The sequence below is a fragment of the Ammospiza caudacuta genome, chromosome 32 (assembly GCF_027887145.1).
Source record: "Ammospiza caudacuta isolate bAmmCau1 chromosome 32, bAmmCau1.pri, whole genome shotgun sequence".
Taxonomy (NCBI): Eukaryota; Metazoa; Chordata; class Aves; order Passeriformes; family Passerellidae; genus Ammospiza; species Ammospiza caudacuta.
Genome location: NC_080624.1, coordinates 1424790 through 1444335, shown reverse-complemented (window position 1 = coordinate 1444335; position 19546 = coordinate 1424790). Strand labels below are relative to the sequence as shown.

General features: G+C 47.4%; 1 pseudogene; it reads right to left on the bottom strand.

The window, feature by feature from the left end:
* Positions 1-3334: 3334 nt before the first annotated feature.
* LOC131569954 (cell division cycle protein 20 homolog) lies at positions 3335-17400 on the bottom strand (annotated as a pseudogene).
* Between the last annotated feature and the right edge of the window lie 2146 nt (positions 17401-19546).

Sequence of the window (19546 nt, the reverse complement as noted above, 5' to 3'; positions counted from 1 at the left end):
ATCATGAACAGAGAGAGCTGTGTCAGAAGAGCAAGGAGTGCATTTTCTTGGCTGTGAGATGCAAGGCTGTGTTTCGTGTCAGGTACAAACAGGTGACATGTGTATTTGTGAATGCAAAATGTGTGGACCCTGACAATGGGAGAGCTGTGAATTCTAATAATAACTGAGGAGAATAAAGCATGGAAAAAGGCCTTTGAATCTATCTTTTGTTTGCAATTAACCCTAGATGATTTAGGAGTATTGGAATTAAGGTTTTAAAGATGTTGTGTTTTGCTTGCATTTAATCCATAAAGAGCTCTGCAATAATAACCTTTTGAAGTATAATTTTAGAATATTACTTGTATCCTTGAAACTGTAGCTTTGGAATATATATAAAGGAAATATGCTTATCTCACACCTTACTGAAGCAGAGAAAAACAGCTTGAGAAAGGAAGATGAGCATCACCTCAAGGGTTTATGGTTTCCACCAAAGGGAAGCTGGACATCCCTGTTACGAGATTTATAGTCTCTGCAATTAAAAGGTGGGCACTCATCTGGGGAGCTGGACCCCACCAGATGGGATTCGTCTTTCTTCTTTTGGAAACTGGACCGTCACCATCTGGGGATACTCCTTTGAGATACATCCTGAGAAATTAAAATCACAATAGTGTATAGAATTGTGATGTAATAATTTGGAATAAAAATTGCTGATTGAGTAAAAGATTGGAAATAGAAACTGCTGAAAAAAACTGATGGGTACCCCTATAAATACCTATAACCATCAACTATCAGTGTGCAGTTGGAGGGAAAACTTCCCCCACCGTACCCAGCGCTGTATTGCTCATACTTTACCATATTAATTAATAAATTGATTGCTCCTTGAGTATTGGCCTAGTCAAGCTTCTTATTCATAACACTGTTAGCTGTGCTCTTCTATGGGCTGGCCATGGCACTTGGTAATTAATATGCTGTCATGCTGTGAACTGAATTCACACCTTATAGGGCTGTGTTTACTGGGCCTGCTGGATCAGTGCCCACTTCCTTCCTCTGCTCCTCCTCACTCCAGGACTGTAAGAGACCAGCATGGGGTCAAAGACCCTGCAGTATTATTACCCTCTAGTAATGCTCAGAGGTCCTCTAAGGGCTGTGTAATGCACAGCATCTGGGTGTGGGGCATGTGCCAAGGAGAAAGAACGAGTCTGTGAGAAAGCTGAGCTGCTCTTACATGGGACTGCAAAAACGACAGGAACTTTTTGGCATATAAAGCTTTCCTTCCAGGTCAGGGACCAGGGAAGGCCTAATCAGCTGTGGCCCTACAGGGCAAGTCTGTGCTAACTCCCAGCACCAAGTGCAGGGCTGTGGGGCAGGGCTCCTACAACAACAGCACAGCTCTGTGGAAGAGCCCAGCCTTGCATCTGGGTTCCTGCCTGCTTCCCCTTTAGAGATAGCTGTGGCCCAAGGATTTGTGTCTGAGGGAGAGCTCCATTCTTGGGCCTCCTGATCTTTCCCAAGTGGCCAAATGGGGATGCACCAGCAGCACTGCTGGGAAGGTGCTGGCTCAGTGGCTGTTTTTTGAGACTCTGGCCCCCATATCAGCTTTATGTGTGTGTGTGGGGGGGGTGCTCTGGTGGGTGTGGTTACACACTCACTGGCCTTGGCAGAGCACAAGTCGGAACATTTGAAGGTTCCAGCTGCTGTAAGGCTCAGGAGGCAGAGCTGGTGCTAGGCACAGTGTGGTACTGTGCTGAGGGAAAGGTGAAAAGAGTTAATAATCCACCCTCAGCTAATCACTGAGGGCTGATGGGAGGCACAGGCTTGGTGGAGCTGCTTTGTACAGGCCAAGGTGCTTATCAGCTGTGCAGTGTCCCCAGCAGCCCCTGGCAATGCTGGTGCAGCTGAAGGACAGGCTTGATGGGTCTGGTGCAGCCCCACAACCTCAGACACTGCGGCTCCACCGTGCAAAGCAGCATTACTGAGCTGGTTGTTGGTCAGGTAAGGGCTCAAGTATATTTCCTGCAACTTGCTCCAGCACAGTTCAGCCTGGAAAAAAGACATTTTTCCAAGTGTAGGGGAGTCAAGCTCCAATAAATGTCAGCTGAGCCCTGGTGCTTGCTCCCCTGCATGAAGCCTCAGTGAGGCACCAGGGTCTCCTGTCAGCAGGAGGGGAAGGGAGATCAGAGTTGTTGGAAGAATACGTGACTGAAGGCTGAGCACAGGGTTGGTGGTGCTTTGCATGGCTCTTGCATGACATCCAGGCTGGCTGTGGCAATGTAAGCTAACCTTTTGTTTTGCATCAGGCTTTATGCCAGAGCCAGCCCCTTTCCAGACTTTGGGGTGATTACAGCTGTTGCTCTATATTTCCCTCCCTCCTTTTTTTTCCAACAGCTATTCTACTCCAGCACCATAGGCAGGCAGTGATGGCTGCCTGTAGCTAACAAGACAAACTGAGATCTGCCTGCAGAGCCTTAGGAAGGTGTCCCTGGGCTTCTGAGACAGGCCAGGACAACACAAACTGAGGCCACAGTCATGCTGTGCTTTCAGTTGAGCCTGTGGTGGAGCTGCTGTGCTTGTAGTCAGCATCTAGATGGGGCAGGTGACATATCTATCTTAGCTGGCACAGAAACAGAAGTACAGCCCTTGCACAGCATCCTTCTGCTAGGCTGTGCTAAGCTCAGGAGCCTGTAAACTGGCCCTTAAGACCTAGGTCTCCACTCCTTGCCCAGATCCCCAGCCTCAGGGAGAAGGACTTGTGTGGAGAGTTTAGTTCAAGCATGGCTTAAAGAAAAAGGCCATGAAGGCATACAGTTGAGAGAACAATAAAAGGTAGTTGCGAAGCAGTTCCAAAAGCAGTTCCCAGGCTGATTACTATAAACAATTAGACGCTCTCATGTATCACTTTATAAACAATAAGGTTCTCAGACAGTCTTCCCATAACAAGCGAAACACCCTCTCTGGGAAAAGATGGCACCCTGGGAACAGATATGGAAGTTTTGGGAACCTTTCATATCACAGTGGGAACACTGGTTCTGTTTTTAATAAACAATTATAGGTATTGTAAAACAAAAGGAGTGGTTAGAGTTTTCTCTGTTAGCCTATCGTGAACCTGGATTTTGGAATATGCATGAAGTTAATTAACGCTATTGGATAAAGTGGCTGATAGATCAATAAATAGGAGTTCGATGCATTAAAGGATGGTCGTCTCCCCTTCACTTCAGTAGACTTGGGTTTAGGAGCCATGGCTTTTTCTTCCATCAGACTCCATTAAGAAAAAGTCCAGTTAAGCAGTTCATTAGCATTTAAAATACTGCACAGTGTGTAAACCAAATATCCCCCTCCCCACAACAATCCCGTGCTCTCAGCAGATGCTCTGGTGAAGAACACTGCTTTTGGCACTGTTTGCCTTCTCTTTCTTCTTCTTCTTTATGGGATCCATCTCAAAACAGCGCCAGAGCCGCAGTGTTTCATCAGCAGCTGCTGAGGCCACTGCTGTACCATCAGGGCTCATGGTCAGGTTCAAGATTCTATCAGTATGACCTGAGGATGAGAAGGAATGTGCAATCTGGGCTGAGCTGATCAGCACATGCACATTTACTCCTGTATGCTCCCATGAGCCCTGCCAGCTTGCATAGCTGTCCCCCCAGTGGCTGTGGCAGCATGATTTCAGACCCCAAGCATACACTTGGATCAATGGTATCTCTTCCACAGCCCTGTGGGCATGCTTTACTCCTAGCAGCATGGCCCCAGATACTGTCCTGTATCAGTGATGCTGCAGGCTCAAACCAAGGAGGGCAGCTGTCTTCAACCTGTAAAAGCACCTCCCACCCAGGCCCTGTCCACCTACCTTGCAGCTCTGCAACCTTGGTCATTGTTGGATACTTCCACATAACCAGCTGATTCTGTGCAAAGCCATGGGCTGAAATGAGCTCCTTGTACTTTGTGGACCATAGGATAGAAGATACCTGCAAAGAGGCAGTAACACAGGTGAGACGAGGTCCTTGTGCTGATGCTCACCACTCGGAGGCAAGCATGGTCCCCCTCCTTCCCTGTGCCTCTGGGCCTGAGGAGCCAGCAGCTCTGTGTAGGTGTGCTGCCAGAAGGTGTTTGTCTCCAAGCTGATGTTCATCTCTCACCTGGGAACGGGTATCAACAGCACTGAGGCAGGCGCCAGAACACATCTTCCAGATGCGGATATGTCTGTCTCTAGTGTCACCTCCAGTGGCTAGAACATTCATCTGCCATGGGCACCACGCCACAGCCTGAGTGAGGAGAGTTCATTTTAAAACATACAAGAGGCAACCTGCACCCAGCCAGTGCTGCATGCCTGCCTTGCACACACATATCCGCCCGTGGCAGCTCTATGCTCACCTTGACAGCACCCTGGTGCTAAGTGAAGGTCTGTAGAGGAGCAAAGTCACCACCCCCACCTTGGGTGCATGGCCAAATGTTCACCAGACTGTCATTGCCACCACTGGCCAGGTAGCGGCCATCCAGAGACCATTTGAGTCCGCACACCTCGTGTGTGTGGCCAGCAAGGGTGGCCACGTGATGCTCAGCCACTCGGACATCGTGGTGATGGATGTGCCCAGTCCGTGCACCACTGCAGAGAGAAGGCTTGCAGGGTCAGGCTGCACATTTTCACCCAAATCTATTTTTGTTGTTGCAAGACTGCTATACCTGCCACTGGGTTTCAACCAGTGTTACTAGCAACACAGGTCTGTTGGTGTGAGTGAAACACCCACACAAGCTCTTTACAACTTCAGGACAAATTGCAATACAGGAAAGAGGCCTTCTCCTCACAGCCCCAATAGATAAGGCTGAGTAAGGATCCCAAGCCAGGACAAACTTCTCTCTGCCATCCCTAACCCATGCCACACATAGATTGATGGATAGGAGTTTGCAGCAACTGGAAACTGCCCTTGACCCACTGCTTTACCTGGAGAGGATGCAGCTGCTCCAGCTGAGGGTTCCCACATGGCCACAATGGCTGGTCATGGTTCGGAGACGTTTCTGCTGCTCAACGTCCCATAGCTGGAGAGACAAAGCAAAATGCTCTTCGGAAGAAACCCAGTCCTGTTTCTATGCCCTAGGAACCTCACTGCACAGGCTCTCTCAGCTTACTCAGTAAGGGAACAGAGAAAATGTGTACCTCATGACTATAGCACGGAAGGTTACACTACTTACCAGAAAACCCCCAAACCAAACGCTGCCTTGCACACTGGGCAGTTCCACCCCACACCAGGGAAGACAAGTCAGGTGCATGGCATCCTTCCTCTGCCAGCCAAGGTTTTGTCCCCAGGCCCCACAGTTCTGTCAATCCCTTGAAAACACCTCTAGTTTTACTCCTACATTCACCTGAACCTCAGCACTACTTGTGCCAACAGCAAGGTAGTCTCCATCTTTAATCCATGACACAGAGGAAATGTAAACATCTGGATGCTCCATCTGCAGCAGGGGGATAATCTCCCTAGTAGCATGATTCCACAGATAAACAGTGTTGTCCAGAGCCACTGCCAGGAAGTTCTGGGAGCTCCAGTCTATGAGATTCAGATCTACATTTTGAAAGAGCAATGCAGGTCACACCATGCTTGGCTAGGGAGCCGTGCCCTTCACCCCTGCTGATGCAGCAGGTGCGGGTGCACATGTGCACACACACACGTACGGGTGAGGGGCAGCCTTCTGAGTGTCACTATGCCCAGCTGCTGGGGCCAGGTACCCTGCTCCAAGGCACCTACACAGTGCCCTAGACCACTGTCCCTGTAAGGCCACACAGGGACACTCCAGAAATGATCTGTGCTAGCCTGGGTACACCAAATAATACAGACAGCCCAGTTACACTGTCCTAGGAACAGCAATCCAGTGCAGAATGTTCTGGATGCCCAGCGCTCAACCCTGTAGCCTACTTACAGTAGTCGTTGAACATCTCTGGTGCATCCAAGACCCGTTCTGGCTTTGAGGGAATATATCTGCTATTCTTCCTGCTGTATCCAGGTGCCATTTTCTGACTGTAGAGCACTTTCAGGTTATTCTGATAGCCTGTGTGCAGGGGAACAGGTTTGTTGACCTGAGTTAGTTTCCTCCCAGCTGAGTGCTGCTCACTCAACTAGGAATCCTTGGAGTGAAAATAAAGTCCTAAGAGAAACACTCACAAGCCTGCAGTGCACTAAAATCACAGGCAGTATGAACTGCTGAATAGGGGTGAGCTACAATTTCCTCATTCATGGAAACAAATTTAACAAACACTTGGGTTTTTGTATCCCATTATATTTAGTTGCAGTTTAAGCTAGAAAGTGCAGAGCAGAGTTTGGTGCTCTTACAGACTTCTGAGACACAGAACTTTGTTTATTCATTCTTCTTCTATTCTTAGCTAGCTTCTGAGAACTTTCCTTCTATTTCTTTTAGTATAGTAATAATGTAATATATATCATAAAATAATAAATCAAGCCTTCTGAACATGAGGTCAAGATTCTCATCTCTCTCTTCACCCTGAAGCCCCTTGCAAGCCTTGTAACAGGTGACGAACTGGCAGTCATAGCAACTCTCCTAAATAAATTCACTGTAACTGTTATAGCCTCCCTCGACCTCAGGAACCTTAAGAAAGGAGACTCCAGCCTGTACAGCTCTCAGAAACCAGTTGATTTCTCCTGTGACCACACACAGAGCCTCTGTGTTGCTGTTCCCCTGACCTGATCTCCTGCTGATTCAGCTCACACAGACTCTGTATCATACCTTCTGGAGCATTCTGTGGTTTTCCACTGAGGTGGAGGATCTTTGCCTCTTCTACATCAAAGCCATTCAGATTCACTGCCGAGGCTTTCTGTTGCTCCTACAGAGACAAATCACCCTCAGTGCAATGCATTTAAAACAATTCCCACACTGCAATTTAAACAGACACCTAAGTCCCCTTCTCTTAGAATCTGAAGATGTTTGACTGTGCTGCAAGGGTCAGTCACACAGAGGCAGGTCAAAGCAGTTTTTCCTCAGACTTTCATACATCGTCCTGCTCACATTTTCACACAACGGCAAATTCAGTGTCATTGCCAGTGGGAAAAGCCACAGCCACAAAGCGACCAAATGCTTCATAAACAGATTTCAGAACACAGTGTAAAACATTCCAGAAGTGTTCCCTGTGGAGACATTGTCCTAGAATAGCTACCACCAGCAGTTTCACTTTGCACAGGCTTACAGCTTTGTGGTTTTGTTGCCTGCTACATTTTAAAGCCTCATTAGTCAAAAGCTAAATTTTGCTTCCAGAAGCAGCATAGGCTTAGAGTGCATGGCAGTCTCTACAGCTTCAGTCTCATCCTAGGCTTCTGAAGCCCAGAGCTGCAAGTAGTGATGGCTGAGACTTGTCAGTCCTGTGTGCCCACCTGATAGAACCTATAGTTTACTGCTCTGTAAAGGGGCAGGAAGGAGTAGCGGTTGTTGAAGTAATTGTAACTTAGCAACATGCTCACGTTCTTGGTAGGGGAATCCTCAGCAGGGTCATTCTCTTTGGTTAGGAGGAAATTTGCCATCTCCATCTGCATAGTGCTGCGGTTGGGAATGTAGTGATCCCCCCCAGCCTTTGTTGGGGTGCTTTGAATTTTGGATCCAGATTTACCTGCATTAACATATGAAAATATTGTCTTACAGCTATTTAAAAGCCTGTATTAGACCTTTCACGGGAGCAAACCCAACACTCTTCCACATCACACCCACCAGACAAGTAGGACTCTGAGGTCTCATGCCACCCAGTCACAACTAACTTATATTTTCCTCCCTGCCACCAAGTTGGTTAGGGACTGTGTGGAGCAGCTCCTCGGGTCTAGTGCAACAATTCCAGAGTCCAGAGATAAGGGGAAGATACAAAAACGCTCACAGGATGTAAAGCTGTCAGCTGACAGTCCCACCCACACTCGTCTAAGCATACAGCTGTGCCAGCAAGGCTCAGCTGGGCGAACAGCAGCTCGCCAGCCCCAGTGCTCAGAGCTCTGCCCCTCATCCTGGCAAGGAGGTGGGTGGCTGAGAGGAGCAGAGCCCACCTCCTCCTGCCTGATCAGAAGCCGGTGGGGCAGCATGACAGGGAGCCCAGAGCCCCATGGCTACAGACAAGCAGCCTGGGCGAGGCTCCCACACTCAACCTCTGCCGCTGGGGGCCGGTGCTCACTGGGTGTCTTGGACGGTGTCCTGCTGGAGCTGTGGGAGTGACTGGCCGGTGTCGACGGAAGGAGACCCAGACATCAATTTGATCATCACAGGCCCAATTTTATTGATCAGTACGGCGGGTTAAATACAGTTAATAATGAGCTTCATACATATTGCAAAAGTTGAGCTCAGGATTGGTCAGTTACATATCAGCACCTACGCCTACTTCTGCATTCCTATGGTTCTACTTTTGATACTTTTCACATATTCTCAGGATATATTCAGGACTAATCTCTACTCCCTTTCCTCATGTTGCAGCAAGGTCACTGCTGACCTTTCCTTTCAGCTTGCTGACTGCTGACTTTCTTCCTTCAGTTTAACCAGCGGCATTATGTCAGTATGGCCTTTCTCAGCTAACCAACTATTAATACATCTCTCCACATTTCCCCCGTTTTCTTCTTGAGCAAGGAGATTAGTTTGCCATGTTTTTGCTATTGTTCGGCTGGCCATGTTTTGAATACAGTTAAAGATACAAGGCAAAATAAGCAAAAACAGTAAGATTACACCCAGCAGGCCTATAGCATAGATCACAAGGTTCCTCAGCCACGGTCCAAGTCCTAGGCCTTTAAACCATTCGTCAATTCCTAAACCGTCTTCTTCCTTAAGTTTGTGAAGTCCCTGTTGCAATTCTTTTATCTTAGTGTGAATGGACACCGAATGATCAGACAGATTCATGCAACACATTCCCTCGAACTCTTCACATCCATGCCCTTGTGCTAAGAGCAAAAAATCTACAGCAGCTCTATTTTGCAAAACAGCATGGTTAACACTTTGCACATCTGCAGTTAGCATGTCTAGAATTTGTGATGTCTTGTTCAGCTCATCCCTTGCCCAGCATCCTAATTGTTTTGCTAAATTCATGGCTTTATTGGCAGATCCTCCTGGCAAGATAGTTGAAACCACCACCTGTTTGAATGTGCCCCAAAACCGTGGATCTCCTATCTTGCTGCAGTCTAAGTCATGTATGCTACATTTTTTTCTGTTTGAATTTTGACTCAGCTGCATTAGCAAGGACACATTAGGATGAAACAGTGACAATTTTCCCAAAAAACAGGGTCCACCATGTGGCTTAGCTGGTATACCATTCCACGCCCTGTCTCCACAAATCAAAAATATTCCTGTGGGTAATTTCATTGGTGCTGTGATATTTGTGCTGTTACATTGACTGTAATGCTGTGGAGAGAATTCACTCACATTCAGGGATGAATCTAGGGTGGCCCATGTTTCTTTAGGTTGGTTAAAATTCTGAGCACCCAAAAGTCTGAAGCTAAACCATCCGCCAGTTGTAGTGTTAGATATACTGGTGTTTGAACTTCCAAAAAGATTCAATTCCTCAGGAGGAGAATGCAAAGAGGTGTTAAGTGATTGGATTAGTAAGCATTGACGATAGCCATCACTCTGACCTGCAGTATACCCTTGTTGCACTGGCAATGTGATGTTTGACATGTTAGACATACATAAGGTTTGATTGTTTATCAAACTGCAAAATTCTCCAGGAGACCATACCGGAAGTCCCACCAGGCATGTTCAAAATGGGTTAGTTGCTCCTCCAAGACTAAGACAAAGTGATGATTGGTTAGTTTGATTAGCAAGTGTCACCCATAAATTTTGCCTTGGTTGACTAAAGTGTGTTATTCCTACTGCTTCACTTGCTACAGCATTGAGCAGTATAACAAGAACAAACCTCATTTTTCTTTCTGCTTACTTTGCTTCTCTTTTCCTTCCTTCTGCTTGCTTTGTTTTTTCTTTTCTTCGCTGTCTTTCCCCTGGTTTGCTAGATTGTCTATTGTAAGGCTGAGTCAATTTTCGAATATACTGATCTAATTCTAAATCAGCATCCTTGCTCACAAGTATAGCATGAGATAAGTTTGAAGGCAAATCAGCTTTACAGCGAGCTGCTATGATGCGTGAGGCTTTATTAATTTCAAATATTCTAAGGTTTTCCTGCAACTTCCATCTAAGATATGCTATAACCACTTGTTCTGCACTCTCAAAAAGCTGTAATCCTGTCCGTCCTGGCAGGCCAGTACTTTGTTCAAGAGCTCTAACCCAGATAAAATTTCGAATCCACCTTCCAAAACAAGGTGCACACCATAAATATCCCAATGACCTCTGTGAATACCAATAAACCTGATTACAATCTGCACAATGCAACGCTACCCATGCATAGCACTTATCTTTATCCTTTTTGCAAACATAACAAGGAAGTGAATGTAAGTAAGGACCAGTAAAAAAGTCTGGTTCTTCAATCCAATGTAACCAATTCAATGGTGGTGATCGTAAAGCCTCTTCAGCTTTTTTACTATATGAAGCTAATAGTTCAAGCTCTTTTTTTAATACAAGGCGTATCTTATTTCGTAACCGTAGTTTTTGTTCGTTATCTTCCTCAACAACTATATCTTCCCGAGGTCCCATAACTGTAAAATTGTTCTAATCATAGAAAATTAATTAGCAATCACTGATATCCTTACTCAAATGAGATCGTTCCCTTTTTGCCTTCTTTTTCTTATCTGTCTTCAATCTTGCTGCTCCTGATTTCACTGGTCCTGCCACTTGCAAACTCAATTTTTGCAACTTGTCAATGCAGCAATCTAATGCTCTATCAGGATCCCCTTTGAAGGGTCCTACAATTGAATGCTGTGTTAAAGGCACTAATTTCCTACACCTTATAGAAACTATACGTGGTTTACTTTGAACCTTAATTCTATTCACAATACATTGTACCTCCCATCGATAATAAGCAAGAATTTTCTGTTCAGGAGACTCATAAAGATTTAAAGCTATATATGCATTTTGCCCTGTTTGTCTCCTTAATTCATCTTGCTAACTTTTACCCCACGTGTGCTCGTGTTCACAAGTATGACACCACAAATCCCACAATAATGATTGTTCTATCCAAAAAGTTCTTTCACAACCCCCACAACGTAGAGTTATCCAGGCAGCACAATGTGGATTGTGACAGTCAAGGCAATGTAGTTTCGCTGGATACGTTAAGCGAAAAGTTGATAATGAGTCAATAAAACCAATCAGCTTCTGGGCTGTCCGATAGTGACGTGTCAGTGCTCTGTCCACCGCTTTTGAGTACCCCTTCAATTGTAACAGTAGTGGTTGTAGGACTAGAAGCAGTTTCTTCCCCAGTCACTCCCTGTCCTCCTCAGTGAGGCGATCCACCAGAGGCTGCATCAAAAACAGGTTTAGTCCACTTAGCAGGCACCCACAAAGGTCCTGTAGGTGAGGAAACACAAAGATACCCCCGACCACAATATAACACTTTTGCAGGTTTTTCCCATAATCCTGTACTCGGGTTCTTATACTTAACCCAGACCTCTGTTTCCTTAGTATTTTCCTGACCTGACCTTGGATGATGTTTCATTGCAGGAGGGGTATCATCTTCCCCAAAAATGCACAAATGGTTAATCACATACAAAACCTTAGCCAAACATGCTTGTGGATCTGCCAAATCTTGATGTTTTTCAATATACTGCTTAAGGGTACCGTTTGCTCTTTCCACTATTGCCTGTCCAGTAGGAGAGTGTTGAATACCTGTCACGTGCTTAACAGACCACTGATTCAAAAATTTCCGACCCTTAGCACTCACATAAGCTGGACCATTATTGGTTTTAATACTCTTTGGAACTCCCATAACAGCGAAACAACTTAACAGGTGTCTGATAACATGTATAGCTTTCTCTCCTGCCTGAGCCGTAGCCCATATGTAATGACTATATGTATCTATGGTGACGTGCACATGCTTGACTTTACCAAATCTGGCTATGTGTGTAACATCCATTTGCCATTTCTCATTTATTTCTAAACCTCGAGGATTAACCCCGATGCCTAGACCTATTCCACCATTATGATAACTACATATTGGACATGCTCTGACAATGCCTTGGCTTCTGATAAACTCAGCTCAAAGTGTTTTGCTAAACCTCTTGCATTTTGATGATATCTACTATGTGCTTCTCTGGCCAATGTGTGCTTGTCAATAGGACAAGAATTATCAATGGGTAGAGTAACCAATTTATCTGCACGTTCATTCCCTTCTCCTAAACCTTCTGACCACTTATGACTCCTAATATGAATCACAGAATATGCTGCATTTCTTTCTTGTAAAGCCTTCCTTAACTGTATCAGTAACTCATACAGTTGTTTATTATTCACTTCCTTAATTGCTGCTTCCTCTATTCGTTTGACTACTCCTGCAACATACATAGAGTCTGTGACCACATTTAAAGGCTCCTGTAAGTTGGACACCGCCCATACTACTGCTAACAATTCCAAAGTTTGTAAGCTATCTGCAGGGTCTGCTGTGAGGAGTTGATGCTTCCATTGTCCCTTTTCTTGCCAGGTAACAGCAGCACGCCTTGATTTCTTTCCTGCATCCGTAAAAGCTGTAATAGCTCCTTCTATGGGGCGTTCTTCTCTCAAAGGTCGAGTGATCCAGTTCCATTCTGTCATCCATTGCAAAACTCTAGGCACTAATTTACTAGTCTCTACTTTAGCAGGTGACATCAATAATGCTTCCTGTAAATTCTTTGAATTAATCAAGTACCAGTCCAAGGTTTCCTTTTCCATAGGCAATCTAATAGTAGCAGGTTCTCTACCATCCACTTCAAGAATTCTGAGACGCCCCTTTTTGATTAATGCAGCCAATTGTTCAATTTTTGAAGATATTGTTTTCTTATGCTGTAGTGGCGGTGATAACCATTCCAACACCCGTATGTCCCCCGTTTTCTTTTGCAACTGAGAGAGAGCACCAAGCAAGTGGCAAGGGCTAATCCAAATAATAAGGTCAATGGGGTGGTCGAGTTGTCGACGAGACACATACCCTTGCTGTACACAGTTACTCATTTGCTGCAAAGCAAGATGATGCTCCTTTGTCAGGTGTACAGGAGTAGTAGGGTCCACGCCTTTTAACAAATCCCGTAGGGTTTCTAATAAATGATTTGGTATTCCCACAATAGGCTTCAGCCACTGTAAGTCTCCCAGCAACTTCTGTGCATCATGTAGAGTTTTAATGTCCAATTGTAATACCAATTTTTGTGGTATTACTATTTGATCCGTCAGAGTCCATCCCAAATATTTCCAGGGCCTTGTAGTCTGAATTTTCTCTGTAGCAATAACAAGTGAATATGCAGCAAGAGTATTTTTAATGATGTTAATCTGTAAAGAGGAGAATGGCTGTTGCTGTGCAAACAAAATATCGTCCATGTAATGATATATTATAGTTGCTGGCCATTTGCGACGTAGTGGCTGTAATGCAGCATCAACATAAAGCTGACATAAAGTGGGGGAGTTGCGCATGCCCTGCGGAAGAGACGTCCATTCAAACCGTTTATCCGGTTCTCCACGATTTATTGCTGGCAAAGTAAAAGCAAATCTCTTCATATCATCAGGATGCAGGCCAATAGTGAAAAAACAATCCTTTATGTCAATAATTAAAAGTGGCCAGTGTTCTGGAATCATAGCTGGATTTGGAAGACCAGGCTGTAAGGCTCCCATTGGTTCCATTTGGTCATTCACAGCCCTCAAATCATGTATCAAACGATATTTCCCTGATTTCTTTTTGATTACAAAAATAGGTGTATTCCAAGTGCTTGTGGATAGTCGTAGGTGCCCTTTTGTCTATTGTTCCTGCACCAATTCATGGGCATGCATAAGACTCTCCCCTTTTAATGGCCATTGCTTAACCATCACCGGTGTATCCGTTTTCCAGGTGAGTGGAATGGGGAAAGTCCAAGCAATGGCAATTACCCCAAAGGGTGCTGATTAGTCAACACCATTCCCAATTGTGTTAAAATGTCCCTTCCAATTAAGCAGGAAACTGTAGGAGGCAGTTGAACAATTGAAAACACAGCAGATATTTGTTGATTCTCAATGCACACAGACAAAGACGGCGATCTACTTCCCAATGTAAATCCTCCCACTCCTGTCAGCATGTTTGATGATGGGAATAGGGGCCAATGTTGTGGCCACGCTTCTGGAGAAATGATGCTGGTATCTGCTCCTGTATCCAATAATCCATAAAGGGTTATGCTTTGATGCCCATAAGTAATTTCAACCTTTTGCTTTGGTCCATTTTGTAAATCCACAGTTAAAAGTGTAACACCAGTAGAGCCAAAACCTTTTTCATCCCGTGTTTTTCCAGTAAATGATTGTATTCCCGATGTCATTTGTGATAGTGGTACCAATTGTGCGATGCGTTGTCCTTTTGTAATTTTAATCGGAGGATAAAGGGTGTAAACCATGATTTGTATTTCCCCTGTAAAGTCTGCATCGATAACACCAGTCAAAACAAATAATCCCAACATGGTTGTAGAGGAACGTCCCATCAATAATGCTCCACATATTTGTCCATTTAATATAAGAGGGCCCCTTACTCCAGTGGGTATCCTCTCAGGCCGGTTCGTCATTAGTGTGACGTCTACTGCTGCTGATAAATCCAAGCCGAGGCTCCCTGTTGTTGCGGGTTGCAGACAGGAGGTGGCAGCGATGTCACGGCAGCTGCTGGTGTCTCCGATGTCACGGCGGCAACTTGTGTCTGGGCGCGGCCCCCGAGATGCGCGCTCCGTGGATGGTTTCCCGACCGGCGCCTACAAGCCGTAGTATTGTGGGAGCTGGATCGGCAGTGTTGACACCATACACCAGTCGCTCGGCACGTTCGGCGTGTGTGTCCTTTGTTGCCGCATCGGTAACACTTGATAAATGGTTGTGAACCTCCTTGCGTGACTGCCAATGAGCCGCTTCGGAGAGGAGCAAGAGCAGCTAACACCTGATTTTGAGTTGACTCTGCTTGCTTTTGCAACCCCAATCCTAATTGCTTTAAGGCTTCTGCTATAAATGCCTGTGAAGCTGTTGGCATTAATGCCATTCGTTCTAATGCTTCCTCAATAGTCCAATTTGCCCCTAAAGTAGCAAACACTCTCTGGGTTGCTGGATTGCTATTTTGCAAGGCACACTGCTTCAATAGCGCCCCCTTCTTGTAGTCTGCAACACCAGCCCAATCTATGGCAGTAGCTGCTCTATCAATAAAATTTCCAAATGATTCTTCCCTTCCTTGCTTAATACCCATATAAGCCGTTAACCCTCCTGGCTCTTTAACCATGTCTATTGCAGCACGCACTAACCTCATAGACTATCTAAGTTTATCTGGTCCCGATATCATCTGTGCCTCTGTACGCAAATATGCCCCTAAGCCCATCAGCTCCTCGACTGTCACTCCATGCAATGGGTCTCCCTGGGCTCGTTTTACAGCAACTGACTCATTTACCAATGCGTGCCAATGTGCGTTAAACAATAACTGCTGATGTTGAGTGAATATCAACCAAACTATTCCTCTTAAATCATTAGGACATAAAACCTGAGTATTAAAAAGATAATCTAGCATTTGCCTAACAGGTTCACTTTTTACTCCAAACTGACTAACCATGGAACGTAGCTGAGTTAACAGCTTCCAATCTAAGGGAGTATATTCTGCTATATTATGCGTAAGGTTCCCCTGTGCATCATACTGTGGTGTGTATGTTACTGGACATGCAAGACTAGAGGCTATTTCCACCGCTTCACCATCCCCCATTTGCATTACTTCTTTCGCCAAAGCAGCCCAAGCTCCCCTCCTCTGTTTAGCCATCTCCCCCCATGGATCACGGTGTGCCCCTGGGATGGGATCTGCCTCTTTAAGGGTGCTATGCTGCTGGCGCTTCGGTGCAGACACCGAGTTTTCGCACGGGGAAGGCAGTGAAGCAGAGGCTGGCCCGCGCCGGAGAAGCAGCCGCCCCCGCTGGAGCTGTCAGTGAAACCGGAGGCAACTCGAGTGGAGCCAGCTCGTGCGGGAGAAGCGGCCCCCCCGCTGGAGCCGGCTCGGGCGGGGGAAGCAGCCCCCCTGCCGAAGCTGTAACCAGAGCCGGCTCACTGGGGGGAAGCGGCGGAGGCAAAGCTGGCGGCGGCAGAGGTGAAGCTGGCTTGCTCCCACCCCCACCATCCAACCCGCCTGAAGCTGGTGGCGGAGCCAAAGCTGGTTTACTCTTACCCCCACCATCCGACTCGCCCTCCCCCTCTGACAGGAAAGGTGCAGACGGTTCCACTGCGCCTATAGGAAAATCCTCCACACCACTTTGCTGAGGACCCTTAGGCATAAGTATTTTAGTTACAGAAGGTGCCAGGGGATCATCCTCACGACCATACCCTATATTCCTCTTATGAGCTTCTGTTGCCCTTTCTGCTGCCTTTCTTTTAGAGACCTGCTGAAGTAACGTGTTATACACCACCCGCCATAGCTTTCCTAATTTCTTTGCTGACTTATCATCGTCTAACACTGTATCCCACAGTATTTCCCCAAACTTCTTCCACTCTGCTAGCTCATGAACTGTATGAGGATTAGAAAAGATACCCTTAGCATGGCCATAGGCTAATAACCCTGGTAACTCCTTTTTTAAATCTATCCCTTTTATCCCTCGCCGCTCTAAATACGCGGTGAATTAATCATATGCCGCTTGCCTATCCATACCTATTAATCAGCGCGCGCTGTTGCAGCTCTCCAGGCTCCGGCGGACACGTATCGGCTTGAGTCACCGTTGCGAACCTCAAGGGTGCTTCAAATGCCGGCACCGTCCCGGCTGCAAGGACCCAATCCCAACTTCCTCGACTGTGGCGTAATCCCCTTTTTCTTTTAATCCGAGAAAAAAGGGCAGAGATTCGGCTTTGCCCGCATTCTCCACCATTTGTCGACGGAAGGAGACCCAGACATCAATTTGATCATCACAGGCCCAATTTTATTGATCAGTACGGCGGGTTAAATACAGTTAATAATGAGCTTCATACATATTGCAAAAGTTGAGCTCAGGATTGGTCAGTTACATATCAGCACCTACGCCTACTTCTGCATTCCTATGGTTCTACTTTTGATACTTTTCACATATTCTCAGGATATATTCAGGACTAATCTCTACTCCCTCTCCTCATGTTGCAGCAAGGTCACTTTCCTTTCAGCTTGCTGACTGCTGGCTTTCTTCCTTCAGTTTAACCAGCGGCATTATGTCAGTATGGCCTTTCTCAGCTAACCAACTATTAATAAATCTCTCCACAGGCTGGCTTCATGGGTGACACGCCGACGGGGCTGGGCCCGGGGCCGCTCTCCTTGGCCTTGCGCTGCCATCGCGCAGGCGGCGCGTTCGGGATCAGCGTGTCCAGCTTCAGCAGCCCGTGCAGGTCCGTCTCCAACAAGAACTGCGCCATGGTCCTGCGGGCGGGTGGCATTGGCCGTGCCCACCGGCCGGGCTGAGCCTACTCCGACAGCCCCGCCGGCCTCCCCACCACCAGACCGTGCAAGCGCTACGGCCGCTCCTCCCCGCCAACGCACACCCCCATTCTCCCCAGCTTCTCCTCAGGACACTCCATCAGCTGATACGCCCTCCCTCCGCTCCTCGGGGGTCCTTGATCAGGCGGCACCCCTTCCAGCCGCTCTGTGGGGCTCCCTCCGATAAGCGACATTCTCCCTTCCCCTACCGTTCAAGGGCAATCTCATCCCTGCTCTTTCTCCTCCCCACTGTGCTTTGCCTCTGCCCTGTTCCCCTGGGGCTGCTCTTGGCCAGGCAGCCTCAGTGGGAGCCAGCACTGGCTGCAGCCCCAGCAGGCCCCCCAGGACAAGGCCCAGCAATTTGGATGCCAATGAAAGCTCTGGTCAGCAGCAGAACCCTCAGCAGAGTTCTTTGGAACATCAAGGTCTGGCCACACTTACACTGCAGCCTCACTGGCAATGTTTCCTATGTACAGTACAATTTTAAAAGAAACTGTTTGAGGGAAAGGTGAACTAAACACTCACCCTTTTCTCTTCCAGCAAGTCCAAAGTCGGATAGAGCATAAGATGACGATCAGCTCCAAAACAAGCAGACCTGCCAATAACCCTAGCCAGCAGCCTGTTCCCTGACAGAAACCCCTTCCAAGGCCCTTCAGGGAATCAGGAATATGTGCTGTGGTTCCAGCTGCACCTGTGGGAGCAATGGGGAGTGTCAGCCTGTGTTGTGCTGCACTGCTGAGCCGGCAGCACGGTGGATGCAGGCAGGACGTTCTCCGTTTCTCCCAGAGCTGGGGCCTGCAGGCACCTTGCGGCCCCTTGGCACAGGCTGTGCCACCCAACAAAGCCCAGCAGGCTGGGAGGAGAGGCCGGGTCTGTGCCGCTGCTTGGGCAGTCGTTGCTCGGAGGGACACGGGCCAAACCCATCCCTGGGCAGCCACTGCCAGCCCTGGCCCTCCCTGCCCCGTGACAGCTCCCGCAGCCCCGGGGCTCAGAGTCAGGCCCTGTCAGGACCCAGTGCAGCCCCTGCCCAGTTGGGAGCCAAGGCTGGCTCTGGCCCTGGGCTCACAGCAGGGCTCCCGCTTGGGGCTGCTCCTGTGCCTTGGGCCTCTGGGCACTCAGGGCCAGCTCCGGAGCAGCTGCAGCGGGAGGGACGTTGGTGCACGAGTCCCCTTTCCCCGGGGCTGTGAACGAGCTCCAAAGGCACCTCCAGCTTTGGCTGTGGCCAGGCCATGCAAGGGCAGGCCCTAGTGGAAGAGCTGCAGGCACACAGCCCTGCCAAGGGCTGAGCCCTGCTGAGCCCGGCACAGCAATTACCTTCTGAGCCTGTGCCCGTGCCTGTGTTTGGCTTGGCCTTCCTTCCTGCAGCAGGGGCTGCGAATCAGCCTCTGCTTCATTGGGGAAACACCTCCTTCTGTCTTGCCTTTTGGCATCACTTGAGAAACAAAAAGTACGCTTTAACAGATGGAAAAATTCTCCATTTCTTTAATGGCATGTTCAGGATGTCATGCTTCTGCAAAATCGGGTAAAATCAAAAAATCAACTGGACTTTTTCAGCTGGGCCAGTGCCCACCCTCCTCCAAACAGCTGCCAGTGCTGAGCAGAAGTTGTGAGTGGATCGTGCATGGCGAGGGCACACACGTGCATGGCTCTGTCCTGGCACCTGCAGCGATGCCCCCCTGGCTGAGCTCTGGGCTCTGTGTTGGCAGCTCTCCCAGAGGAAAGGCCTTGACCTACTGTGGAGAGTTTAGTTCAAGCATGGCTTAAAGAAAAAGGCCATGAAGGCATACAATTGAGAGAACAGTAAAAGGTAGTTGCGAAGCAGTTCCAAAAGCAGTTCCCAGGCTGATTACTATAAACAATTAGACGCTCTCATGTATCACTTTATAAACAATAAGGTTCTCAGACAGTCTTCCCATAACAAGCGAAACACCCTCTCTGGGAAAAGATGGCACCCTGGGAACAGATATGGAAGTTTTGGGAACCTTTCATATCACAGTGGGAACACTGGTTCTGTTTTTAATAAACAATTATAGGTATTGTAAAACAAAAGGAGTGGTTAGAGTTTTCTCTGTTAGCCTATCATGA